This window comes from Bidens hawaiensis, unplaced genomic scaffold (genome assembly GCF_021521415.1).
Source record: "Bidens hawaiensis isolate Kalapana, Puna unplaced genomic scaffold, B.hawaiensis_p1.1 tig00419696_1, whole genome shotgun sequence".
Lineage (NCBI taxonomy): Eukaryota > Viridiplantae > Streptophyta > Magnoliopsida > Asterales > Asteraceae > Bidens > Bidens hawaiensis.
Window position 1 is genome coordinate 170,826 of NW_027504929.1, and position 8,774 is coordinate 179,599.

The 8,774-nt window shown below is 35.3% G+C and overlaps 1 pseudogene; it reads left to right on the forward strand.

Moving 5' to 3' along the window:
- The first annotated feature begins 2,940 nt into the window (after window positions 1–2,940).
- LOC143609490 (polyadenylate-binding protein 7 pseudogene) lies at window positions 2,941–5,413 on the forward strand (annotated as a pseudogene).
- Window positions 5,414–8,774: the final 3,361 nt, after the last annotated feature.

Sequence of the window (8,774 nt, forward strand, 5' to 3'; positions counted from 1 at the left end):
GTAGTTGAGTAGAAGAAGAAATGCGTGAAAAATAATTAAATGTTGGTTGGTTTTTATATAGGTTTTTTTATCCAGTGGTCAAATATCAGTTAACCATCGTTCAATCTCGCCATGACGATGATCACAAAAATCACCATCTTTCCTATGACACGTGAGGTTGGAGGTGATGTGCCATGATCACCACTTGATCACGATGGTTAATCATGGGACCGTCGTGTCGCATCCCCTTTTAATGAAAAAAAAAAAGAAATTTGATTGTTTTAGTTATTAATATGGTGTTTCTTTCCTTAAAGGTCATAGGTTCAAACCTTGTTGAAAACATATTTACACGAAGACATATTTAGTGTAATTTAGTTGTTCCAAAAATATAAAAAAATATTTTCCGCATAAATCTATGGATGATTCATATGACGGTCGTTCTTTTTAGTTAACTATGAATTTGTCTATTTATGGATTATGAGTGATAACATGTCATCCATTTAACCAAAATTTAAAACTTAGTGACCGTTTTCATATCATACCATCTCAGAAAATAACTTTCTATTATTCACGTTTTCCATCTCATGATCAGAAATCTGTACTTTCTTTCATACATGAGTGCAAGGTCGTAAAACTCGCTAGGAGATCTGGGCAGTCGAGTGGGAAGTTGAGCGTACTTGAAGTATTCGGAAAGTACTTAAACATGATAAATATAAAGAAAATTAATTTTTGGATATTATTTATGTGCCAAATATTATAAGTTTATTAATATTTAAATACTAAATTATTCTAAAAATTACTAATCATTAATTTGAAAAATGATACTCGTTCTTTAGTATTATAGAAATACGAATTATGATTTATTTTTTAAGTCAAAATCGGCTCAAGTTGACCACCTATATATGATTCTGGCTGAAGTAGACCACCTTTGATCGATTTTTAGTAACTAAACGGAGTTAAAGAAAGTCTTTTCGACACCATATTTTGTAGCAGTAACAAGGAAGAGCTAAACAAATAACATGCTCCAAAACTAAGGCTTTGCCCGGATAAATTGGTGCATGGTTAATGATGTATACACACCTTATTTGATTAAACGATAACTTTCTCTATTTATACTTTTGTCAGTCGTTTGGTCAGAACTCTTGTTTCGTGTTTCACTTGGCATGACTTCACCTCATGCACCTTAGGTGGTGTTTGTTTTTGCTTAAAACAATTGCATGAGGCTTATATCTGCGCGGGCGCAGACATAAGTTTCTGAAGATTGTTTATTTTTTCTTTTAAATAAGATATGCAAACAGCTTTTATGGTCTTAAAAAAGAAGCTATTGTTTGACTTCTTCACAAATCTTCACACTTCTTAACATCCTATCAATACCCAATGTCCAACACCACCACCACCCATCATGCGCCGCCACCACCACCACCACCCACCCACCCACTGTCCGCCACCACCACCACCACCCACCACCACCGTCCACCACCACCACCCACCGTTTGCCACCATCACCACCACCACCACCGTCCATCACCGCCACCACCCACCATCCACTACCCACCACCACCATCCACCGCCCACCACCACCACCACCACCACCCACCACCACCACCACCCACCCGTCGGCCACAACCATCGTCCACTACCACCACCCACCGTCCGCCACCACCACCGTTCCTCACCACCACCACCACCTACCATCCGCCACCAACACCGTCCACCACCCACCACCATCACCGTCCATCACCACCACCACCCACCGTCCGCCACCATCACCGTCCACCGCCCACCGCCCACCACCAACTATTTTACTAGTATACAGACGTTAAATGACTTCTATCTACTGTGATATGTATGATAGGTAACTAATTTTCAGCTTATGCAGACGATACCCAGTTTATAAAACAAACAGTATTATATTTTCAGATTGCAGACCTTCAGACCACATATTCAGTTGCAGACATGAAATCAGATGAAATCAGATTACAGACAGTTTTTGTTTTAAAAAACAAACGGCACCTCAATAAAAAAAGAAAAATTCAAGGTTTATTTTCCCTCACATAGGTATAATTTGAAATACTTTGCACTATAAAGATCCTCCTAAAAAAATTCTAAGGTCCAATTTCCCTCACACAATTAGATAAATGGATCGAATATAACCATCCAGACTTAAAATGACATTTTTTTTTACAGTTTGCTTTATTGGGACAAAATTTAGTTAAAACTCACTTAAATAAAACTAGTATTCATTAAAAGCTATCTGGATTTGGTGAGACCTTTGACTCGTTTTTTTTTTCAATATAAAATTGTTTGTTAACTATAAAATATATGTATTTTTTTAAAATTAGATATTAATTTTTAGTATATTCCTATTTTATAAGAATTTTTTTAGTATATATCTACTTGGTGAGATTACTGGCTATCTGGGTTTGGTGAGACCCATACCCGTAAATTCAAGTCAAATACATTAGAAACCAACCTGATGACTTGAGAAGATGTATGGGGTAACCAGAAAGCTTTTAAAGATTTCGTTTATATATATTAGAAAGCTTTTAAAGATTTCGTTTATATATATTTAAGATTAAGATAAGATTTTGGGTGGGTTTTTTTTTTATTTTTTTATTTTTATCTTGTTCTCTGTGTGAAACCAACGATACATAGGAAGGTGTTAGCCACTCGCCGGTTTGTGGAGCGTGAAACTTTACTTCCAACCCAACCACCCAATATCTCATGCAAAAATCTTGAATCATAAGCATAAAAAATAATATCATATGATAATAATAATATTACTTTCAAAAGAAAACAAAATATAATATATTAAGATATCATTCCCAAAGAAACTTTTTCTCCCTATATATCTTCACCCCCAACAATCCAAACGCCAACTCTCTTTCTCTATATAACATTCTCACCGGAAAAAAAATATATATTATATTTATACTGCCGGAATAATAACAATATTCAACAATGGCAACACCACCGGCACCACCATCGTCGGCCATGACGCAGCCACCGGCGTCATTGTACGTGGGTGACTTGCATCCGTTGATCGACGATCTGCAACTCAGCACCGTTTTCGCCGACTACAAGACCCTTGCATCCGTTTGGGTTTGTCGAGACTCGGCTACCAGTCGATCGCTTTGTTACGGCTATGTCAACTTTCTTTCGCCTCAAGACGGTATATATACGCGCTCTCTCATTCGATTGTATGAGTTTTTGTTGTGCTGGTATGTCAAAATTGTTATTGATTTGGTTTATGTGGTTTTTAAGGTTGATTTGATCGTGAATGTTTTGAATGCATGTTGACTATATGTGTTTTGTAAGTTATAGAATGCTAATTGATGATCGGAAACGTTTGGATTATGATTTGATGCAATTTGAAACCCAAACATAACCTAACATGTTTGTTACTTTTGTTATTAAAAAAGTTAATTTTTTTAGATGAATGTATATAAATTTGTGAATTATGCATCTGATAATGTTGTTATAAGTGTGTATGATTTTAGAATGTTGATCAATGGAGATTAGGGTTTTTTGATGGATTTTGTGGTTGTTGGTTTGATTTGATATAACTATGAAATTTGATTCAAATTATGCATCTTACAATGTTGATTTTGGTTTAATTTGTGGTTTTTAGGGTTCATTTGATTTGGATTATGATTTGGTGCAATCGGAAACCCTAACATGTTTTTACGCTATAAAAAGAGTTAATAATTTGAATTAATATATATTTTTTGTGAATTATGCTTCTGATAATGTAATTATAATTATAAGTTTGTATATATGATTTAAGAATGCTGATCAATGGAGATTAGGGGTTTTGATGGATTTTGTGGTAGTTTGGTTTGATTTGATATAACTATGAAAATATGATTCAAATTATGCATATGACACTTGATTTTGGTGGATTTTGTGGTTTTTAGGGTTGATTTGATTTGGTTTATGATTTGGTGCAATTGGAAACCCTAACATGTTTTTATGTTATTAAGAAAAGTTAAAAAATTTTAATGAATATATATTTATTTTGTGAATTATGCATCTGATAATGTTATAATTTGTATGATTTTAGAATGTTGATCTATGGAGGTTAGGGTTTTTTGACGGATTTTGTAGTGTTTTGGTTTGATTTGATGGGTGATTTTTTGAGAATCTGATTCAATTTTTTTTTGGTACGATTTGATTGTGATTTTTTTGAATGTATGCCGGTATTAGTTTTTGAGCGCGTGCTCTGTGTTATAGAATGCTAATAGATTATTGGAAAACGTTTGGATGATCCGATGCAATTGGAAAACCTAACATGTTTATATGTTACTTTTTTAAAAAAGAGTTAAAATTTTTGAATGAACATTTTATTTTTTTTGGTGAATTATGCATCTGATAATGTTGTTGTAAGTCGGTATGATTTCAGAATGTTGATCTATATGTTAAATGGAGATTAGGGTTCGAATTCATGGTGATAGTTTGATAGTTTCCAATCGTGTTTATTTTCTTTTTGTGTTGATGTTATTTGTTTGATACAATCTATAATGATATATGCATATATAACGGATCATCATATTATGATTACTTATGTTTATTTGGAAATCGTTGTGATTTCTAATGGCGCACACGCATTGGAAACCCTAACATGTTTGTTGCTCCTCTTATTAAAAGTTCAAACTTTTAGTTTATTTTGTGTGTGAATTATGCATCTGATAATTTTGTTACAAGTTTGTATGATTTTAGAATGTTGATGTTAAATGGAGATTAGGGCTCATGGTAATGGTTTGATGGTTTTCAAATGTGTTTTTTTTTGTGTTGATGTTTTCAATTAACTTTTTATGGAAATCTTCGTGATTTTTAATGGTGCGTGCACACGCAAAATCGAATTTAATGTGATGATTTGCATATAGCTGCAAAGTTTTTGGTGGTGTTAGCCACTAGAAAGAAATTCAAAGAAAGACTTTTAAGGAAGGAAGAACAAATACTATATACAGGATTCTGATCCTCGCGATGTTCAGTTTCAACACTAGGTCATGTTACGAGTGTTGTGAGAGTGAACGAACACCTTGACATATCGTGTTGAAGTTGAGTATTATATAAAGAGCATCGCAATCCTTATATATGTCGTTGAGTCGTCTATATATATATCCTAACGAGTATAATGTACTCATATTTTTAATATCATGGTTGCAAGGAATGCATTGTTTGGGGGTGTTAAGTATTTAAATTATTGAAAACTTTATCTTTCGTTTTATTTCCTATCTAAAGCTAATCTCTTAATACTCTCTATATATTTGACTTTGAGATTTGACTTGTTTTAATTTTACATCTTTGTGCAGCCATCCATGCTATTGAGTCCAAGAACAACACCTTGTTCTATGGTAAAATGATAAGGGTAACATGGTCTCATCGCGACCCTCATGCAAGAAAAAGTGGCATTGGAAATGTGTTTGTAAAGGTAATTCATAGCAGTGTTAATTACTCGCATATGACCATGAATATGTTGGGTTTCTATGGATATTTTAAACATAGTTAACCATTTAACTAGTCATACTAAAGGCGGAAGCGTGATATTTACAAACTAAACATATCTATCCATATGTTTATATATGTATATCTTACAAGTTTATATAAGATATGTTCATGAACAACCTAGTTCATTCAAGTATTAAGATTACCAATAATCTATTTATTAGAAACCCGAAGCAAGGATCAAATGATACGGAAAAGCTAAACTATCAAAGCTATAAACACTTACATTCTTAACCCTTTAAGATTGTAGTAGATGGTTGAAGAAGATGATGATGTGAATGTTAGACTTTCAAAGGAAAACCCTCAAACGGAATATACCCCGAGCCTCCAACACACACCGAGCTATGTTAGGAAGCTTAAACACCAAAAACCGAGACCCGAGCCTTCCTTTTCTTCCTTGGCCGTAAACAAGAAGAAAGAAAAGAGAAAGAGTTGTGTGTTTTTGGTTACTTGAAAGTCCTTTTCTAATAATGTATCTTGATCATTATATTCTTAACATCATGCATAAAACAATAGCCATGGTGTTAGGTATTTGATCATGTATCCCATACCAAATACATGACATGATTTGACCAAGACAATGGGGTGTGGGGCCCACCCTAAAACCGCCCCAATATGTATTTATTATTTTTTTTTTTTTTTATTTATTTTATACTTTATAAAATATATAAACACCCCATCTTTTATAAACCATTTTATAAAAGAATACATAGTTAAATAATCATTCCAATAATAATTATTTGAATAAATAAATTAACCAATTAATTTATTTAACACTTTCAAGTAAATATTCAGAAACCCGATTTTCTGAATGTGTCGTGTTCTGTATTTGTCTTATAGATCTTATCTTAACAAATACATAATTGGTGTGTGTCTAACTCGTTATTGGGTATGACCCGACTTGGATCAAACACGGCTAGCCACATTAACCTAATTATGTGTCTCGGGCATACGGTATTCCAACAATCTCCCACTTGCACGTGACTCATAAGAAGTTAATGCTAATGGTGAATACCGCCTAACAACAGGTCACCACCCCTAGTGTGTTTGACTAAGTGCCATTCAATAACATCATCCCCTTCAAGTCCATACTTGATATGATATAGGTAAGTCTTATCATTACATCCCTTTGTTACTAGATGTCCTGTCAAATCGAAGAGACACAGAGTGATCATTCTCTCAACGATTTAACTTAACAGGCCTTAGACATCTAAACTCTCAACACATAAGAGGAACAAATCCCATCTTGACTGCATACATCCTCGTTGACATCTCATATAATATCTGAGCTCTTTCTTACACGTCATCGTGTTACCAAAATAACAAAGAATAGAGTCAAGATATCAGACTTGATGAAAAACCAGATCCGATATGCATCTCAGGTCAAAGGACACAATGATACTCGCCTTTACTCAAGGATTACTTATGATCAATTGCACTAACTCCATGCAGTGATCCTTGAGAGCGGATCATGTCCAATATTTGTATCCCACAAATATCTATGAACCTTGGTGGCAAACCTATGCCCTATATTCATCACATGAATATCAACCAATCCGGGTTCATAATAGTCTTAACTTCATACTTGTTCCCACAAGTATGATCGACTACGGACGTTTAGAACAACATAAGTCATTCATGGATTAAACATGCAAATATAGAACATAACTCATTGAATAATTAAAACATAATTAATTTTCATGAGATACCCATTACATTCGTTCTTATACAAACACTAAATACAGATTAAATCCACTCACTAGAATACCGAAGTCCTAATGCACAAACATGACCCTCATGCTTTGGCCTATCGAGGAGCTTCGTGAGTGGGTCCGCAATATTTTGATCGGTATGAACTTTATGAATACATATCTTTCTCTTTTCAACTTCATCCCTTATGTAGTTGAATCTGCGCTCAATGTGCCTCGTTTTCTGATGAGCACGAGGCTCCTTGATCTGTGCAATAGCACCTTCATTGTCACAGAATATCTCTAGGGGCTCCTGAATGGTAGAGATAATCCCTAGATCCATGATGAACTTTTTCATCCATGCAGCCTCTTGGGCTGCCATTGAAGCGGCGATGTACTCAGATTCTGTAGTGGATAACGCGACAACATCCTGCTTCGAACTCTTCCAAGAGACAGCGCCTCCATTCAAAATGAAGACATATCCCGACTGTGATCGAGAATCATCTCGGTCAGTTTGGAAACTCGCATCCACGTAACCCTTTACGACGAGTTCCTCCTCACCAGACCCATATATTAAAAACATATCCTTAGTCCTTCTAAGGTATTTTAATATATTCTTGACAGCCATCCAATGACTGTCACCTGGGTTGTGCTGGTATCTACTCGTTATGCTTAAAGCATACGACGTCCGGTCTGGTGCACATCATTGCATACATAATAGATCCTATTGCCGAAGCATAAGGAACATGCTTCATCCTATCCTGCTCTTCCTTAGAGCTAGGACTTTGGGATGAGCTCAACACGGTTCCTCTAGGAATAGGTACCAAACCTTTCTTAGAGTTTTCCATCCTGAACCTTTTCAGGATTTTATCAATGTACGCACTTTGATTGAGTCCGATCAATTTCCTTTGTCTATCCCTATAGACCTTTATTCCCAAGATATATGTCGCTTCTCCAAGATCCTTAATTGAGAAACGACTACTTAACCACGCTTTAACGTTTTCCATACTTGGTATATCATTTCCAAATAAAAGTATATCATCGACATACAAAATAAGGAAAATGATTATACTCCCACTAGCCCATTTATACACACACGCCTCATCACCGTTTTGGACGAAACCAAACGCTTTGATTTCTTCATTAAAACGATGATTCCACATCCGTGATGCTTGTTTCAACCCGTAGATTGATTTCTTTAACTTACAAACTTTATCAGGATTAGATGGATCGACAAAACCTTCAGGCTGAACCATATGGACATCTTCCTCAAGATATCCATTTAGAAAAGCGGTCTTGACATCCATTTGCCATATCTCATAATCAAAATGAGCTGCAATGGCAATAATATCCTAATCGACTTAAGCATCGCGACCGGCGAGAAGGTTTCATCATAATCAATCCCTTGAGTTTGCGTGAAACCTTTTGCTACAAGTCGTGCTTTGTAAGTATCTAAATTTCCATGCATATCGGTCTTCCTTTTGAAGACCCACTTACATCCAACCAGTTTGGAGTTAAGTGGACGATCAACCAATTCCCAAACTTGATTATCGTGCATGGATTGCATCTCGGCGCTCATGGCTTCAAGCCACTTGTCAC